At 53.1% G+C, this 19,401-nt stretch overlaps 1 long non-coding RNA gene across 2 annotated transcripts; it reads left to right on the top strand.

Annotated features, from left to right (window-relative positions):
• Nucleotides 1–17,097: 17,097 nt before the first annotated feature.
• Nucleotides 17,098–19,180, top strand: LOC311204596. 2 transcript variants are annotated; one of them, XR_014618076.1, is made up of 3 exons: nt 17,098–17,335; nt 17,873–17,957; nt 18,940–19,180. It is a non-coding gene; the product is annotated as an uncharacterized lncRNA (long non-coding RNA). The 2 variants fall into 2 exon arrangements; XR_014618077.1 differs by lacking the exon at nt 18,940–19,180 and adding an exon at nt 18,586–18,680.
• Nucleotides 19,181–19,401: the final 221 nt, after the last annotated feature.

Raw genomic sequence — 19,401 nt, 5'->3', positions numbered from 1 at the left:
CAACGGGACTCATTTCCGAAACGCTCTCATAGACACCTGGGCCAAAGAGCATGGCATTGAGTGGGTGTACCACATTCCTTATCATGCACCAGCCTCTGGGAAAATTGAACGATATAATGGGCTCTTAAAGACTACCCTGAAAGCGATGGGTGGTGGAACATTCAAACACTGGGATACACATTTAGCCAAAGCCACGTGGTTAGTTAACTCTAGAGGATCCACCAATCGAGCTGGTCCTGCCCAGTCAAAATCTCCATGTACTGTAGAAGGAGACAGAGTCCCAGTGGTGCATATGAAGAGTATATTAGGGAAGACGGTTTGGGTCATCCCTGCTTCGGGCAAAGGTAAACCCATGTCTGGGATTGCTTTTGCTCAAGGACCTGGTTGTACTTGGTGGGTAATGCAGAAGAATGGAGAAGTTCGATGTGTACCCCAGAGGGATTTGATTTTAGGTGAGAATAGCCAATACAATTAATAAGGTAGAAATTGTATTATAATAACTGCTCTGTACATTCATTATTGCTATTATTGCTGTATGTTGTTGTATGTTGTACCAATCGAGTTCCAGCCGGAGTCATACAAGTCAATGAAGGAAGAGTGCCACGATGACGGGACCAAGACCTGGTGTTCCAAGAACTTTTTCCTCCTTCCCTTTGAAAATGAACACCTTTGATTCACAGACTATGAACATGGACCATGTCAGCTGTATCGACTGAGAGCCTGAGATGCAACGATCCAGTGACGCATATTGACACCATGAGAGACTGTTACGAAGAATGAAGCCTGAAAAGCATCATGGACTAAATGTTCATTCACTCAACAAACTCAGAGGAATGGACTAAGGGAATGATACCTGTATGCACATATGTGCGTATACATGTGTGCACACATATATGTGTGTCTAAAACAAGAAATGGTTGGATTTGGTCATGACGTAAATGGTATGGAATAAGGGGTGGATAATGTCCTGGTTTGGGTCAGGATGGAGTTAATTTCATTTGTAACAGCAGATGAATGCTGTGTTTGAGAGTAAAATGGGAGTACTGCTGATAACACCCTGATGTTTCTAGTTGCTGTCAGACAGTCAAGGACTTTCTCAGCTCTTCATGAGAAAGGAGGGGCGAAGCCAGGACAGGTGACCCAACTGACCAAAGAGAGTATTCCACGCCAATTACGTCCTGCCCAGGATATCGGGGGCTGACGGGAGGAAGGCCTAGGGCGGCTCCGGGACGCGCAGTTCTTGGGGGACGGTCGGGTTCTGGGACGGCTCTGGGTGGCACGGCCTGAGTTGTATGGTTTGGTGAGAAACTGCATTGTGTATCAACAGCTTCATATATTTTGCTTTGAAGTCCTGTTAGTATTGTTACATTGTATCTTTCTGTTATCTTAGTAAACTATCCTTATCCCAACCCACGGGCCTCTTAATTTCTTGATTTTGGGGTTATTTGCCCCTTTCTCTTCCTTTTTCCCTTCCCTTACTTCTCACCCCCCTTCCCTCTTCCCTTTAACCTGCTCTTTTCCTTAAAGGAGCAGGCAGCTGCGTGGATCTTGGCCCTCAGCCGGGGTGAAACCACGACACTGCCCCTCTGGTCTGCCCGAGTTCAGAGTCACCCAGCTGAGTGTGAAGAGCCTCTGCACAGAAATGCCCACTGTGTTTTGTCATGACACCAGTGCAGGATGTTTCTGTCCAGGGGTTTGACAGTCTCGTTGTACTTTAGGTATTTGTTTTCCTTTAGCTGTGGCTCCCCACTCACATGTAGACAGTTGTGTAGGAATAAATTGTCTCCTTTCTGGTGCTCTGACACGTGTCAACACAAAATGCCGTGCTTATAAACACTGTGGTTCTTCTCTATTGTTTTTTCCTGCCCCACAGTGCTCCAGCCTCCTCGACTGCTGAGGCCTCCTTGACTGCTCCAGCCTTCCCCCCTGCTCCAGTCTTGTACAGTGCTCCAATCTACACCGTTGCTCGAATCTATTCTGGAGTTAAATCACACTCCAGTCTTCCATCCTACTGCTGTGTGCCATCCTACTACTGCCGTGTGCCATCCTACTACTCCAGCTTGCCATCCTACTTCCATTTTCCATCCTACTACTGCCACATGCCATTCTACTCTGCTGTTCCATCCTTGCTCCGTCTTCCATCCTTGTCCGGTTTTCCAACCTTCTCCAGTCAACCAGTGACAACTCTGTATCAGCTGGACCAACAGAAATATGGAGGAGATCCCTTTCCATCTGGGACTCCAAAGACCTGTGAGTATCCCCATGATTCGTACCTGTCCCACTTGGTGGGTAGACTGTAGCTGCACCACACAGCAGGAGGACGTAGTATCTGGTTGTCGGGACTTGTGGAGGGTGACACATTACTGCACCCCCTTAGGTACCCGCTACTTAACTCAGGCTTGTGGTTACATGGTGCTCTTCAGTCCTTTTTTCATGCTGTTGGTGACTCTCTCTGTGGCAGCAGAGCTTTGAATCCCCGTAAGCTGGTGGTTGTAACACCATGTGTTGGAGGGCAGACAGCAGGTATTGTCCCAGCCCCCGGCCTGGGAACTTCCTCCGCTCAAAAGCTTTTGTATTTCCTCTTCCTGGAGGTGCACCTGGTATGTGGGTACAGGGTGGGCATTGCAGTTCCTTGCTTGGTTCTCCTGTTCCTCCTCTGACAAGGGGTGATCTGGAGGGTTCCTAAATGAGCTTCTGCTGTTGTGGGAGTCTCCTTCAGCAGCTGGCTTTTTGTGGGAATAAATGCTGGAGATAAAGAGGATCTTTTGTTCTCTTTTGGGTTAAACAGCAAATTCCTGCAAGAAGAAAACCGGGAGAAAAGAAAGGTGGAGCTGGCTTGTTCCCAGGGGACTCCTCACAGCACAGAGCCCCATGTAAGTGAGCGCTGCTTGGGTTTGGAAAATGAACTGTGGCTCCTTGTGGTGAGGGTCTGAACCCGTCCGAGTTCAGCCCAAGTCATCAGCCCGAAGCTTCTCCTGTTCTTATGGCACCACCTCTGGCTGCGAGCGGAGCGGGAAGCTGGGTTGGACTCTCCAAGCAGAGCCTCTTCTCGCTGGCCCAGTGCTCTCTTTGCTGTTTTGGGGTTGGGGTTTGTTTAATCAGTCTGCCCCATTCAGGTGAATCTGACTTTGTCCCCATTCCATAAGTTTTTAAGGATCTGTTGAGCCCTTGTCAGAGACCGTAGGCTGCCAAACCCAGCTCTGGGATGAGGATTGATTCTGGCTTGGAGCACAGAGCCCGGTGTGTGACAGAGCAGGGGCTGGTGCCAGTGTTTCTCAGGACATTCCCTCCGAGGGAAAAGCGAGGCCTCAAGCCTTGATTGCGGAGACTCGGCGCTGTGCAGAGCTGGGTGTGCCGAGAGCTGGGGGGACCCGCCGAGGCTGCGGGAGTGGGAAGCGCATCCCGAGTTGGGTGCGGTTAGCGCAGGGCTGGTGTGGGTAACGCCTGCTGCTCGTCCTCTGAGGGAACGGCACTTCCTCTGCCTTCCCTAGGAAATCCCTCAGCAGCAGAACAGCAGCGACTGTGGGGGTTTCGCCTGCCAACACGCAGACAGCATCTCCCAAGACGAGCCCATGACCTTTCCTCAGGTGAGCGAAGGTTTCCAACAGCTCCAGAGCTTTTTTGCCCTGGGTTTTTTCAAGAGCTGGGGGAGGGGAGTTCAGGCAGCAGCCTGGGGCAGGGGCTGAGGGTTTGTACCTCTCCTTGGGCGCGCGCTTGCTGGGGTCGGCACTTTGGGGTGGCCTCAGCAGGGCAGAGCTGCGCTCCCCGTCCCTAACGTACCGGCTGTTTGTGCCTCCTTGCCACCCTGACTTTCTATTTAATGGCTTTCTCTCTCCTCTTTCCAGAGTCACATCCCTCACTTCCACAGGAAGATGGTGTGGGCCATAATCCACCAGCAGCTGCTGTGAGACGGGCACCACTGCAGTCACACTGTGATTCCCTTGGACTGACCCTCATTTTAGTTTCTCTTCTGAAGTTTGACCAAGTCCCTGCAATGTGGGGTTGGGTTTGTTGTTCTGTTTTTGTCTGTTAAATGTGCAAAGAGAAATATTTATTTATTTTATTGCATTAAATATTTAAATTCTATAAAAAAAAAAGCCGTGCTGGTGTGAAGCTGTTTGGGACCGGAGCGGCATTGACCCTATAAACAATATTTCATCAATCATGTTGGAGTGGGTTTTTTGGGGGTTCTTTCTGTTTTTCCCCCTTATATTCTCACAGCTGCTCTAACTCCTTTAAAATCAAAATCGAATCCTACACTAGAACCAAAATAACGTAGAAGTGAAGCTGTTTTATTAGGGTGACTGTCACATTTCCCCCTTTGAAAGCTTTGATAATCATACTCAATACTTTCACATACTCAAATTGTGGCTTCATTGAATGTCAAATTGTCATGTGCAACTTCTTTAAGAAGTTGCAATTCAACTTCTTTAATCAAATTATAATTTATTTTTTAGATTGAACTGCTATTGATATTAGATTTGTATTTATTTTCTTATCCAAACTTGTTCACCTGCTTTTACTTGCCAAGTTACAGGTTTGTAACGGGGCCTGTGAGTGTGATAAACAGAGATACTTCAGGTTTTATTCATTCTCACTTCTTTTATTACTATGATGTTAGTGCTATGCCTATTCTCTTAAAAAATAGTAATTAAAAAAAAAACCCAGTCCTGTATCTGCTGCAGATGGACTAAAAAAACTCTAGTTTGACAGGATCTTGAATCTCCTGGCTTTGTCCCCATCTGCAAGATGTGCATCCTGGTTTTCTGCCTGCTGCCCCCCTGTCTCAAGCCAACCCACTAGAGGTCTAGAATTGCAACAGTTGCCAGGGACCTCTGGTGACCAACCAGTGACATCTCTGTCAGAGGGGCATCACCTGGGAGGTCACTTCCCAGAGGGGAAGCACCTCCAGCCTTGTCAGGGGAGATCACCTCCAGCCTTGTCAGGGGAGATCACCTCCAGCAGGTCACACATGACAGGGTCCAGGTAGGTGTTGAATCCCTCCAGAGAAGGAGACTCCCCAGCCTCCCTGGGCAGCCTGGGAGGAATTTCCTTTTCTTCTTTTCTTCATTTCTTAAATCTTCTCTTTGATGGCTCAGCCGGGTGACAGTAGAGATGGTAAAGCCGGTATTTACTCCGTCTGCCCTTTCTCCAGACTTTATCCTACCTCCTGGGTCTGGGATTCCTGAGGGCCCCTTCAAGACAGGTGGATCCTGTCCCTCTCCAAGAGGTTGGAGTCACCAAAGAACATCCCCTTGTTGTCCAAGCCAACCCCCTGGCCTTAGTACCAGCCGTGTAGCCAGGAGTTGAGAGGCGTGAGATTTCCCAGCCCGTTCAGAAAAAGGAGGAAAAGCCAACTTGGGCACCAGTGTTTTCCACTGGCACCCCCAGGGCTTTCTGGTCTTCTTGATTCTGCCTGGTGAAATTGTTTGAAGTATAAAGGTGAAGTCAGGTGAAATCCAGAAGTCTATTGGTGCGAAATGTCCTGATATATGGTCTTGGGTGAGGAACTTGTTGTGTGCTCTCTGGTAGGGACGTGAATTTCAGGACTGAAATTCAGGGACTGAATTTCAGGACTGGAATTCAGGGACTGAATTTCAGGACATGAATTTCAGGACTGGGAAACGACCCTGTTGGTGCTCATAGAAACACCTTCAGGCATTTATGAAGCTTCAGGCTTTGTGTTACTTTTCCAATGACGATTGTAAGGTGCTTTCTTGTTTCTCTTCCCAGCTGTAATCCCTGAGGCTGTGTAAAATGGCTGGGCGCTTCCACAGAGTCCTCCTGTGTGCCATACCTGGAGTGCTGGCACTTGTTGGCTGCTGGTGGCTGTACTGCCAAAGGAGAAAGTCTGCCACCTTTAATCAAGAAGAAAGAGCCGCTGAAGAGCAGCAGGAAACACCAGCAGCGAGTGTTGGGGCGAGAGAGGCAGCCTCCAAGGAAGAGCAGTGCCCAGGGGATGAAGCCTCAGCCTCCCTGCCTCTGGAGATGGCGAGCGTTGCGTCCTCTGGCTGTGCACGTGCATCTGAAGGTGGGACGAGTGCGAAGGCCCCGCCGCAGAAGACAACGTGGTCTGGTGCATCAGGCCAGCAGTTGGATTCACAGAGGGTATCTGCAAGCCAAGATGTGCCTGCTGAGCAGAGCTCAGCACCAAGAGAAAAGCCTCCCACTCTGGCTCTACCTGAAGGCAGCATCGTGCCCCACAGTAAAGGGGTGCATAAAGAGGATGCTCTGGCCATGCATCGTGATGGTAGCAGGGCAGCAGGAATGGGTGAAGGTCACTCAGGAGGTAAGGGATTTCCAAATCCTCCTACAAATACATGGGGACCAAGTGTTTTATGTGCTGTACCCCTTCTGCTTCAGAACATGTCTAAATCTATCCTCTCCCTCTAAATCTATTCCTCTCAGCAGAGGAATATTTGGCCCTTGTACAGGTGGGTATGCATTTGCTCTCAGAATTCCCATCGCTGTTGGCTCTGGGTGAATTTCAGGGTCTGCTGCAAAGGGGTGAATGGGCTGGTCCCCTTTCAGCATGGAGCTTACTGTCTAAAGCTGAGGGTGTGCTTGAGCTGCCCAGTGAAATGGGCCGTGTCTGGGTGCTGAACACCCCGCTGCTTTGAGACCTGCTCGTATGAATGGTTTCTGCTCCCGTTGAGGCAGCCTCCAGTAAGCACGGGGTCCTTCTCTCTTTATGGGCTGCTGCTGAATGGATGGATGGCAGCAGGTTTCTGAGGTGCTGCTGGGCGAGGCAGAGACGTGCTCTGAGGAGCTGTGGTTGAGTCAATCAGTTGCAGACCAAGTGCCCTGAACCCTGTCAGTTCTGTGTGAAGAGTTGCATGGCCCCCCACGTGCTGAACTCCAAGTCAATGCTGGCCACATGTTTTTACAGCAGCATACACACCCTACTTTCTGTGTCCTGCATAGACTTGGCCAGCAGATGAATGCCTGCTATTCCCAACTGGATATTCCCACTCTGCCAACTCCAGTAGAAGGCAAGTAACTCAACTGCTCACAAGCTGTTTGCTTGAGAAACTTGTAGGGTCATGCAAAAGCCCAATGCCCCTGAGCACGGTGGTGGCAGACAGACTTGAGAGTCCAAGGCAGCTCTGCTGAGTCGCAGCTGCAGGCGGGTCTGATGGAGGGGCAGGGGTGTGGAAGGGAGATGGGAGCAGTAGAAGGAATGCTGTTGGTTCTCAGGAGGTCGCTGCGCAGCGCGGCTGATCCGCCCGAAGGGCTCGTTTCTGGGCATCCACTCACCCTGAGCTCTTCTGCTTTGCAGTTGGCAGGATCTGCGCGGCTCCGGCTCTGGATGGGGCGTGGTTACGGGCTCAAGTCAATAGGTACTTTGAAGAGACCGGTGAAGTGGAGCTCCGCTACGTGGACTATGGAGGCTACAACAGAGTGAAGATCGACCAGCTCAGGAAGATCAGGTCTGTAGCTCCTCTGCTGCTGCTGCTTGGATTGCTGGGACTGTGGTCTGGGGTCTTTGGAGGGTCTTTACTTTTAAACTGAATTCCTGCTAAAGCAGTTGATTAATTGCCGTAACCTTCAAGGACACAGGAGAAACTTAAATCCATCTTCTTTGGGTTTGTTCCCTTTTCCTTCAGGTCTGACTTCTTATCGCTGCCTTTCCAAGCAGCAGAAGTTTTGCTGGACAACGTGGTCCCGCTGGCAGGTAACGGAGCTCTCGAGACGTACCCTGGTGGTGCTCTGGCAGGTTTCCCTGGGTGCCAGCTGTGTACCAGCCTTGATTCTGTCTCAGCCTTCTCCCTCCCCTTGCGAGCGCAGCCTCTGAAGGGACTGGAGTGAGGGCTGGAGAAAACGTATTTTCTTCTAAATGTGTGAGTGTGGCACAACCTGTCAGGCTCCAGGGGAGAGATGGGGAAGGGCCAGGCTTTCTCCTGTGTGGAGGGAGGAGAGAAGGAATGACTTTACTGAAGAGCAGGTTGGCAGGACCTTCAGGGTATAGGTGAAGTAGCTGGAGCTACTCTGCCACCTACTGTCCCGAAGGAGTTACCAAGGCAAACTTAGCTTTTAATTTGCTAGACAAACGCCTGAGATTTTCCTACTAGTCAGAGTCAAAACAGCAATGGCAGATGAAAAGTCTGCTCTTCTGCCTTTCAAGCCTCCCAATTCATCAGCTGCTGGTGTTCACATGCAGGTGGCTTTAGAAAGCGCTCGGTCCTTTCCCTTCGGCAGCACAGCAGGGATAATACTTGTGTGACCTCCAGCTGGATAGGCTGGGTCCAGCAAATGCCTCCAGCGGTGGCAGGGGAGGGTTCTCTGGCTGGGCTGCAGTCGGAGGTCAGGCAGGGTTGGTTGCATAGTCCCTCCTGGCCTGTGAAGCCTGGCCCCATCTCATCTGCTGTCTCCCGCTCTGCTCTCTCCACAGACGAGGATCACTTCTCATCCCAAGCGGACGCAGCCATGGTGGAGATGACCAGAGGCGCAGTCCTGCTGGCGCAGGTCAGTGGGAGCTGTCTGGGAAAGCCTTGCTGCTGCGTTGAGTGCTGCTGTTGGCCCCTCTCCTCCAGCATCCTGTGTGTGCTTCAGGCTAGAACAAAGGCCCAGCTTGGACGCCTGGCTGCTGGGCAGGGCTCTGGTGGAGAAACCTTGGTGCTGAGACCTTCCTGGTGCAGCATCGGCAGCGCAGTGGCTGACGCTGGCCGTGCCAACTCTGTGGCTCAGGGCAGGGCACTGCTGAGAATCGCTCACGCTCGCGACCAGGACTGGTGTCTGTCTGCACACTGATGTCGGTCTGTCTTTTCCAGGTCACAAATTATGACAGTGCAACAGGTCTGCCACTGGTAGAGCTCTGAACTCGATGGGAGATGAGGTGTGTCTGGCCACATGCCTGTTTTGTCAACACTCTTAGAGTTGACGATGATGATGATGCAGAGTGTTGATCAGCAACTGGCTGATAATTCTTCCCAGTGGCTTGTTCACCTTTCTACTTCTTTTCCCCCCCTTTAGATGCTGTCAGTGAACAGAGCTCTAGTGGAAAGAGGGCTGGCTCAGCGGCTTGACCACTAGAGATGCCCCAGATGCTCTGACGCTTATTTCTGCAGAGAAATCTTATTTTGCACTGTTACAATTTGGTTTGGCAAGTTCTTAAAAGAAAACGTTCTCTTACCAGTGTGTGGAGTTTTTCTGGTCTGTTCAAACACATTTCATAGGGAGCACAGCTCGTCCTTACGCGGTGTCTGGGTCACACGAGACCGGGAGATACTTCATGGGAGGATGAACGTGCACCATGTTATTATGGCTTAGACACACTAGGAGTAAAAAAACCCAAACCAACTACTCAAAAACCTACTAAATACAGCCTGGTGCTAACGTGAGTTTCGTGGCCAGCGATGCACAGAAGACCAGCAGTTTGTTGCTGCTTAGAAACATCCAGTCATCAGTTTCCACACAGCATCCTTGAGCTCCTGGATCCTCACGCTGTAGATGAGGGGGTTCACTGCTCAGGGAACCACCAAGTAAAGAAATGCCACTACCAGGTTCACTTGTCTGTGGAGACAGGACAAGGGGCAATGGCATCTTGTAGGAGCATAGGAATTTCCACACCAACATGTGGAAGAACTTTTTCAGTGAGTGAGGGAGCCCTGGGACAGGCTGCCCAGGGGAGTTTGGAGTCTCCTTCTCTGGAGCTATTCCAGCCCCATCTGTACGCCGACCTGTGTGACCTGTCCAAGGGAAACTGCTTTGGCTGGGGGTTAGACCCAATAAAAAATAGGCGAGTTCCACGGACTTGTGGAGGGCTGGATGTGTCCCTTGGTCAGTTGCTCCTCTATTCAATCTTGGAAGTGGGCAAGTTTTTCTTTAGTAAGCGGCCATCGCTCGACCCAAACGGGGGGTTGTATTTTCCAGGTTAATTTTCAAGTAAGCTGCCCACTTTCAATGGTCACCATCAAAAATCCTTTTGCTCTGTGCCCAGCCTTGCTCTCAGTGGATAAACGCATCCCTGAGCCTGTGGCACATACGAGCAAATGCTGCAAACCGATTCATCAGGAGACAGTGATTTCTGGGTGGGTTGGGTGGGAGGTGTGGATGGGAGCGGTGGGTGTAGAGACCAAGTGGGTCCCTGATCCGATGGCTGACAAGGCAGATTCTGGCCAGGCGGCTTCTGGACCGTCTCTGTAGGGCTTTTGTCCGTGTGCACAGGCTCCTTGTCAGTGTCCATGAGCTCAGGAGGTGCCGTGGGGACAACACTGACCGGTGCTTTAGTCTGTGTTTCTCTGTATCTGTAGCCTTCGGGTGGGGGGGCGGTCGGTCCTGGGACTGGGGGCTCAAACCCTTTCCCAGCAGGCCATGCCGTTGCCGCCAGAGCTTTAGCAGCCCCCGTGGCATCTGTCTGCTCCGCTTTTATGCTTTCCAGAGTGGACATCCCAAGTTTCCCAGCAGCAGCAACTCTCTTGCCCTTCTTGTCTCCCCTAGAGACTGCATCCCATAATTTATCCCCCACCCCTTGCCAGGTGTTTACACTGAGCACTAAGTGCAGTTGGAGTGAAACTCCATGGTCACAACCCCACCGCAGCAGACGCTCCAGTGCTGGCTCATCCTATTTTATGCCTCTTTGAAAGGGTTGTTGCTCAAATCCTGACTGTGGCCCTTTCCTCACTAGAGAACTCATTCCCCAGAGCTGTAACAGCTGCTCACCTTCTCAGCCGTACTGCTGCAGGGTGTTGTTTTCTCTTCTCTCCACCATCCTTAAGCACTGTCTGGTTGCTGCAGGGATTGTTTCCAGCTGCTCTTTCCCTCTGGAGTTTGTGGTGACCGGCAATGAGCAACACCCAATTTGATATGAATTTCAGGTGAAGCCGTTTATTGGGTGAAATCCCACAGATTAGAGACATTTGTTACTGCAAAGGTGGCAAGCTGAACAACTGCTACTTGGTTACAGACACTGTTCACACCCCACTGACTGGTTTGTGATTATAACGAGTTCTGATAACCCATCTTATCGCCAAATATCCTTAGTTTACCTTTGATGCCTAAAAGCATCCGCACACCGGCTGTTTGTCCATCTTATTGTGGCCGGTTCTGGGAAGGAAGAAGCTGGGTGCTATCTGGGGAGGATACCGGGCAGAGGAGCGGCTGGAGAGGGGCGTGTCTATGCAAATAAAGATCAGAGGTGCGCGCAGGGGCTGCTGGGAGTGCTCGGTGCGGAGCTCTCCGCCGATTAACGGAGCCGGGAGCAGCGGATCCCGGCGGGAAGAGGGGGATAGGCAGGGGAATGTGAATGCGAGGGGGACCTGAGGGTGTTTCGGGGCAAATGTGTATTAACCGTGTTTTGTGTGAGTGCCGGCGGGGGTGTGTAGAGGTTCTGGTTGGCTGTCAGGCATCGGTGCTGGGCTTTTTGGCTGAGATGAAGTGTAATGTCTGTTCTTATGAGTTTAATACATGATACGTCCTTCATGAGAAGACTTTATATTCAGTAATTTTTTTGGTCCTGCGTGGCCATCCCGATCTCTTCGCCCCTCGAGGGATGGGGGTGCCTGGAGTCGGGTCCCGGTGAGGGGGATAAACCCGGCTTCCTGCCTGTCTCTAAACAGACCGTCTGTCTGCTGACAGGTGGTCCCTGTCTGTCGCGAGTCACAACCTTGCTCTCATTTATTTTGTTCTCCTTAGCACCTTTCCCTCCAAGCATCTTGCAATAGTTAGTCATTGAATTTACTCTTATTTATGTGTAAATTATAAATGCGATTTCTTATGCTCCCTTCTATACGTCCACCCCCATCAACCATGCCACTGTCTTGGGAACAGCCTGTGCAGTTTGCTCTGTCCCCAGATCACAAACGTTCCCTTCACACCCTGAGCTCCTGAGCTCCTTTGTTAATTCTTTCTCCCCCTCCCTCCCTTCTGCCAGGATGTTCAGCAAGGAGAGAAGAAGACGGACAAACAGCTCCTCCAACAAGGGAAGGGAGAATGGCCTGGAAGCCCGGCTGACCCGCTGCCCGCCAGCGCCAACAAGTCATGACAGGGAGAATAAGCCCTGCCTTTGTGGTGGGGACTTTGTAGCTGGTGTAAATGGGGCTGGGGGCTTCATCTGCTCTGTGCTGAGAGAGGCAGCATCTAGTTCTAGTGCTGGCAGCCTGACTTGAAGGCAGGAGATTCCCGGTGCTGGCTGTTCAAAGGGATCGATGCTCCTCCCGTCTGACACGGAGGAGTTTTGCCTCGGTGGGGAATCCTGTTCTCCCCGGGAAGGAGAAACGTGAGGTAAACACAGGGGGTGCCGGGATTCTCGGGGTGGAAACCCGGGGGCACCCCGAGAAGCCTCACCCCGGCTGCCCGCGCAGCTCCCTCCCTCCCCGCATCCCCGCCCTTCTGGCTCGGGCAGGGCAGGGGGAGCGGGGTGGCTGCGGGACCCAGCCGAACCCAGCGGGACAGGGGAAACCGACTCGTTCCCGCCCACTGGGTTCGGCCATTCCCGCTGGGTTCGGCTGCCGGTCGCGCGTCGCCGTTGCCCGGGCAGCCGGTCCGGCCGGTCCCGGGCGGAGCCGTTAAACGCTTCCCAAGTCCCCGCTCCGTGTCCCGGGACACGCGTCCTGCCCACCCGCCGCTCTCGCTCAGTCGAGCCTTCGGCCATGGCTGAGCCGGTCTGTGCTGCGGGAGCGGAGACCGGCCCCGAGCGCCGGGAGAGCGCTGGGGAAAGGGCTCGGTAAGCCCCGGGAGCCTCCGTCCTCTCCCCCGCTGAGCAGGGGGGAGGAGACCGGAGGGGGAACCTGCCCAGGGGCCGGGCCGCCGGCCGCTCCCACCCACCCGCGTCCCTCGGGCCGCAGAACCTGCGGTGGGGGGGCGGAGAGAGAGAGGAGAGGAGAGAGCCGCCCCTCTCCTGCCCGGGCTCTGCCTCCCCAGACAGGCGGCGGGAGGAGCCAATGGCGGGGCTGCCCCGCACAGCCCTGGGAGGGGCGGCCGGGCAGGGCCGGGCCGGGCAAGCGGGGGGCAGAGCCGGGGAGGGACGGCCCAGCCCGGCCCAGCCCAGCCCAGCCTGGCGCTGCCCAGGGAGGGGGAGCAGCACCGCGCATGCGTGGCCGGCCCTGGGCCACACACCCCCCCGTTGGCTCCTCCGCGTTCTCCCTGCCCAGACAGGCAGCGGTCGGAGCCAATGGCGGGGCTGCTCCGCACCCTGGTGGGAGGGGCCGGGCCGTGCCGGGCGCGGCGCAGGACGGGCGCGTTCCCGCCGCGGGCTGCCGGTGCTTGTGTCCCGATGGCTGCTGGGGCCCCTCGGCGGCCTCTTCGCCGCCGTCCGCCGCGCCCCCCGCGCCGTCCCCGGCTGCGCCGCCGCTGCAGAGGCCGCCCCCCAGGTCAGCGATCCGCCCCGAGGCCGCACGGCCGCCCGAGGGCCTCGCCCCGTCCCTGAGGCCCCGCGGCCTCCCGGGTGCGGCCTGCGGGACCTCTCCTCGGCGTTGGAGCCCAGGGCGGGAGCGGAGCTGCGGGTCCCCCCGCCCCGAGAAGGCCCCTGGCGACCCCGCCCCCCTTGGCCCCCCGGGGGCTTTTCCGTCTGGGAAGCGGGGAGTTGGGAAAGAAACGGGCCCTGGGAGCGCGCGTGGGGCAGGAGCAGAGGGCTCTGTGTGTGTGTGTGTGAGGGGGAGCAGCGGCTGGGGGCGAGTCCCGGCGTAGGGCGTGTGGAGACACGGGGCTGCCTTCCCGGGGCTGAACCGGTGCCAGCGTCCCGGAGCTCCCAGGCACAGATGGGGGGTGGTTGTGGGGTTGGAAGGGACCTGAGAGACCCATCTTGTTCCGGCCCCTGCTATGGGCAGTGATGGCCGTGCCGTGCCTGTGGCTTCTGTGTCCCAGGGTAGAAAGAGGCAAAACTGCGGGTGTGGATGGTGAAACCCCCGGGGAGAGTAACTCAGCGTTGTACACAGGGGCATTGCCCCGCTGAAGGGCAGTGTGTGGCTTGGGGGGGTGTTAACCTGTGCAGAGTAAAAGAAAAAGCCCCTTCCACGTTAGCCAAAGCCCTGTGTTTGGTGCTGGGAACAAGCGTAACTCATGAAGAAGCATTAACAGAAGGGAATTACCCCACTGTAGTGGGATAATTAGCGGTGCCTTGGCTGGGAGAGGTGGGGGATGCTCTGCGGTGTCTGTGAGTGTGTCTGAGATGATCCCAGGGGGGCTTGGAAAGGGAACTCCAGCAATTAGCTCTGGGAGTTTTGCTTGTGTGAAGCTGAGCCGTGGTTGTACATCCCTGTTCTGTGTCTTCTCTCCACAGCCCTCATCTGCCTGTGGAACATCCTGATGGGCAGGAACCTCCAAAGCTACAACCAGGTGGCGCCCATGACAAAGGTAGTTCACAGCCCTGGTTCTTCTGGGGTTTGGTGTCCCTTGTAAAACTGAGGGGTGTCTGAAACTGCAGAAGGGTGTGCAGCTTGGAATGAATCCCAGTGCTCTGGGTGGGATCGAGGAGCTGGGCTGCCATGCAAATGGCGATCTGAACCCCCTCTTAAGTCACGCTGTCATGTGGCCTGCTTTTGTTGTTCAGATGATGCCATCCCTGGGTGTGAAGAGAAGGCTGAAGAAGCTGCTGCTGCTGCGGTGAAGGTACCAGCCAGGGCAGCAAGGAAACGCCGAGCTTCGGGCAGCGATGCCGCTCCAGGAGCAGAGTCTGTGGGAGAGGTTAGCAGAGACTTTCCTGACCCTGTGCAGCCTCAGGCTCTTCTTTGCCCTTGACAGCAGGCGCCTCTTGTGTGCTGGGTTTGCCTTGCTCATGATTCCTCAGGTCATCAAGGGAGAGATGCAACATATAGATGGGCTCGAGATCGAGGGGTGGACTTAACCATGGATGCTATTGCACAAGTTATCCATGAGTGTGAGACGTGTGCCGCAATCAGGCAAGCGAAGCGCTTGAAGCCACTTTGGTATGGAGGCCGGTGGATGAAATATAAATATGGGGAGGCCTGGCAGATTGATTACATCACCCTCCCACGCACCCGCCATGGCAAGCGCTACGTGCTTACGATGGTGGAGGCAACCACTGGCTGGCTAGAAACATATCCCATATCCCATACCCCATGCCACTGCCCGGAATACAATCCTGGGTCTTGAAAGGCAAGTCCTATGGCGACACGGCACCCCAGAAAGAATCGAGTCAGACAATGGGACTCATTTCCGAAATGCTCTCATAGACACCTGGGCCAAAGAGCATGGCATTGAGTGGGTGTACCACATTCCTTATCATGCACCAGCCTCTGGGAAAATTGAACGATATAATGGGCTCTTAAAGACTACACTGAAAGCGATGGGTGGTGGAACATTCAAACACTGGGATACACATTTAGCCAAAGCCACGTGGTTAGTTAACTCTAGGGGATCCACCAATCGAGCTGGTCCTGCCCAGTCAAAATCTCCATGTACTGTAGAAGGAGACAGAGTCCCAGTGGTACATATGAAGAGTATATTAGGGAAGACGGTTTGGGTCATCCCTGCTTCGGGCAAAGGTAAACCCGTGTCTGGGATTGCTTTTGCTCAAGGACCTGGTTGTACTTGGTGGGTAATGCAGAAGAATGGAGAAGTTCGATGTGTACCCCAGAGGGATTTGATTTTAGGTGAGAATAGCCAATACAATTAATAAGGTAGAAATTGTATTATAATAACTGCTCTGTACATTCATTATTGCTATTATTGCTGTATGTTGTTGTATGTTGTACCAATCGAGTTCCAGCCGGAGTCATACAAGTCAATGAAGGAAGAGTGCCACGATGACGGGACCAAGACCTGGTGTTCCAAGAACTTTTTCCTCCTTCCCTTTGAAAATGAACACCTTTGATTCACAGACTATGAACATGGACCATGTCAGCTGTATCGACTGAGAGCCTGAGATGCAACGATCCAGTGACGCATATTGACACCATGAGAGACTGTTACGAAGAATGAAGCCTGAAAAGCATCATGGACTAAATGTTCATTCACTCAACAAACTCAGAGGAATGGACTAAGGGAATGATACCTGTATGCACATATGTGCGTATACATGTGTGCACACATATATGTGTGTCTAAAACAAGAAATGGTTGGATTTGGTCATGACGTAAATGGTATGGAATAAGGGGTGGATAATGTCCTGGTTTGGGTCAGGATGGAGTTAATTTCATTTGTAACAGCAGATGAATGCTGTGTTTGAGAGTAAAATGGGAGTACTGCTGATAACACCCTGATGTTTCTAGTTGCTGTCAGACAGTCAAGGACTTTCTCAGCTCTTCATGAGAAAGGAGGGGCGAAGCCAGGACAGGTGACCCAACTGACCAAAGAGAGTATTCCACGCCAATTACGTCCTGCCCAGGATATCGGGGGCTGACGGGAGGAAGGCCTGGGGCGGCTCCGGGACGCGCGGTTCTTGGGGGACGGTCGGGTTCTGGGACGGCTCTGGGTGGCACGGCCTGAGTTGTATGGTTTGGTGAGAAACTGCATTGTGTATCAACAGCTTCATATATTTTGCTTTGAAGTCCTGTTAGTATTGATACATTGTATCTTTCTGTTATCTTAGTAAACTATCCTTATCCCAACCCACGGGCCTCTTAATTTCTTGATTTTGGGGTTATTTGCCCCTTTCTCTTCCTTTTTCCCTTCCCTTACTTCTCACCCCCCTTCCCTCTTCCCTTTAACCTGCTCTTTTCCTTAAAGGAGCAGGCAGCTGCGTGGATCTTGGCCCTCAGCCGGGGTGAAACCACGACACTGCCCCTCTGGTCTGCCCGAGTTCAGAGTCACCCAGCTGAGTGTGAAGAGCCTCTGCACAGAAATGCCCACTGTGTTTTGTCATGACACCAGTGCAGGATGTTTGACAGTCTCGTTGTACTTTAGGTATTTGTTTTCCTTTAGCTGTGGCTCCCCACTCACATGTAGACAGTTGTGTAGGAATAAATTGTCTCCTTTCTGGTGCTCTGACATGTATCAATGCCAAATGCCGTGCTTATAAACACTGTGGTTCTTCTCTATTGTTTTTTCCTGCCCCACAGTGCTCCAGCCTCCTCAACTGCTGAGGCCTCCTTGACTGCTCCAGCCTTCCCCCCTGCTCCAGTCTTGTACAGTGCTCCAATCTACACCGTTGCTCGAATCTATTCTGGAGTTAAATCACACTCCAGTCTTCCATCCTACTGCCGTGTGCCATCCTACTACTGCCGTGTGCCATCCTACTACTCCAGCTTGCCATCCTACTTCCATTTTCCATCCTACTACTGCCACATGCCATTCTACTCTGCTGTTCCACCCTTGCTCCGTCTTCCATCCTTGTCCGGTTTTCCAACCTTCTCCAGTCAACCAGTGACAACTCTGTATCAGCTGGACCAACAGAAATATGGAGGAGATCCCTTTCCATCTGGGACTCCAAAGACCTGTGAGTATCCCCATGATTCGTACCTGTCCCACTTGGTGGGTAGACTGTAGCTGCACCACACAGCAGGAGGACGTAGTATCTGGTTGTCGGGACTTGTGGAGGGTGACACATTACTGCACCCCCTTAGGTACCCGCTACTTAACTCAGGCTTGTGGTTACATGGTGCTCTTCAGTCCTTTTTTCATGCTGTTGGTGACTCTCTCTGTGGCAGCAGAGCTTTGAATCCCCGTAAGCTGGTGGTTGTAACACCATGTGTTGGAGGGCAGACAGCAGGTATTGTCCCAGCCCCCGGCCTGGGAACTTCCTCTGCCCAAAAGCTTTTGTATTTCCTCTTCCTGGAGGTGCACCTGGTATGTGGGTACAGGGTGGGCATTGCAGTTCCTTGCTTGGTTCTCCTGTTCCTCCTCTGACAAGGGGTGATCTGGAGGGTTCTAAATGAGCTTCTGCTGTTGTGGGAGTCTCCTTCAGCAGCTGGCTTTTTGTGGGAATAAATGCTGGAGATAAAGAGGATCTTTTCTTCTCTTTTGGGTTAAACAGCAAATTCCTGCAAGAAGAAAACCGGGAGAAAAGAAAGGTGGAGCTGGCTTGTTCCCAGGGGACTCCTCACAGCACAGAGCCCCACGTAAGTGAGCGCTGCTTGGGTTTGGAAAATGAACTGTGGCTCCTTGTGGTGAGGGTCTGAACCCGTCCCAGTTCAGCCCAAGTCATCAGCCCAGAGCTTCTCCTGTTCTTATGGCACCACCTCTGGCTGCGAGCGGAGCGGGAAGCTGGGTTGGACTCTCCAAGCAGAGCCTCTTCTCGCTGGCCCAGTGCTCTCTTTGCTGTTTTGGGGTTGGGGTTTGTTTCATCAGTCTGCCCCATTCAGGTGAATCTGACTTTGTCCCCATTCCATAAGTTTTTAAGGATCTGTTGAGCCCTTGTCAGAGACCGTAGGCTGCCAAACCCAGCTCTGGGATGAGGATTGATTCTGGCTTGGAGCACAGAGCCCGGTGTGTGACAGAGCAGGGGCTGGTGCCAGTGTTTCTCAGGACATTCCCTCCGAGGGAAAAGCGAGGCCTCAAGCCTTGATTGCAGAGACACGGCGCTGTGCAGAGCTGGGTGTGCCGAGAGCTGGGGGGACCCGCCGAGGCTGCGGGAGTGGGAAGCGCATCCCGAGTTGGGTGCGGTTAGCGCAGGGCTGGTGTGGGTAACGCCTGCTGCTCGTCCTCTGAGGGAACGGCACATCCTCTGCCTTCCTCTGCCTTCCCTAGGAAATCCCTCAGCAGCAGAACAGCAGCGACTGTGGGGGTTTCGCCTGCCAACACGCAGACAGCATCTCCCAAGACGAGCCCATGACCTTTCCTCAGGTGAGCGAAGGTTTCCAACAGCTCCAGAGCTTTTTTGCCCTGGGTTTTTTCAAGAGCTGGGGGAGGGGAGTTCAGGCAGCAGCCTGGGGCAGGGGCTGAGGGTTTGTACCTCTCCTTGGGCACGCGCTTGCTGGGGTCGGCACTTTGGGGTGGCCTCAGCAGGGCAGAGCAGCGCTCCCCGTCCCTAACAAACCGGGTGTTTGTGCCTCCTTGCCACCCTGACTTTCTATTTAATGGCTTTCTCTCTCCTCTTTCCAGAGTCACATCCCTCACTTCCACAGGAAGATGGTGTGGGCCATAATCCACCAGCAGCTGCTGTGAGACGGGCACCACTGCAGTCACACTGTGATCCCCTTGGACTGACCCTCATTTTAGTTTCTCTTCTGAAGTTTGACCAAGTCCCTGCAACGTGGGGTTGGGTTTGTTGTTCTGTTTTTGTCTGTTAAATGTGCAAAGAGAAATATTTATTTATTTTATTGCATTAAATATTTAAATTCTATAAAAAAAAAAGCCGTGCTGGTGTGAAGCTGTTTGGGACCGGAGCGGCGTTGACCCTATAAACAATATTTCATCAATCATGTTGGAGTGGGTTTTTTGGGGGTTCTTTCTGTTTTTCCCCCTTATATTCTCACAGCTGCTCTAACTCCTTTAAAATCAAAATCGAATCCTACACTAGAACCAAAATAACGTAGAAGTGAAGCTGTTTTATTAGGGTGACTG

Source organism: Gallinula chloropus (genome assembly GCF_964237585.1).
Source record: "Gallinula chloropus genome assembly, contig: HAP1_SCAFFOLD_110, whole genome shotgun sequence".
NCBI lineage: Eukaryota > Metazoa > Chordata > Aves > Gruiformes > Rallidae > Gallinula > Gallinula chloropus.
This window is presented reverse-complemented; position numbering and strand designations above follow the sequence as displayed.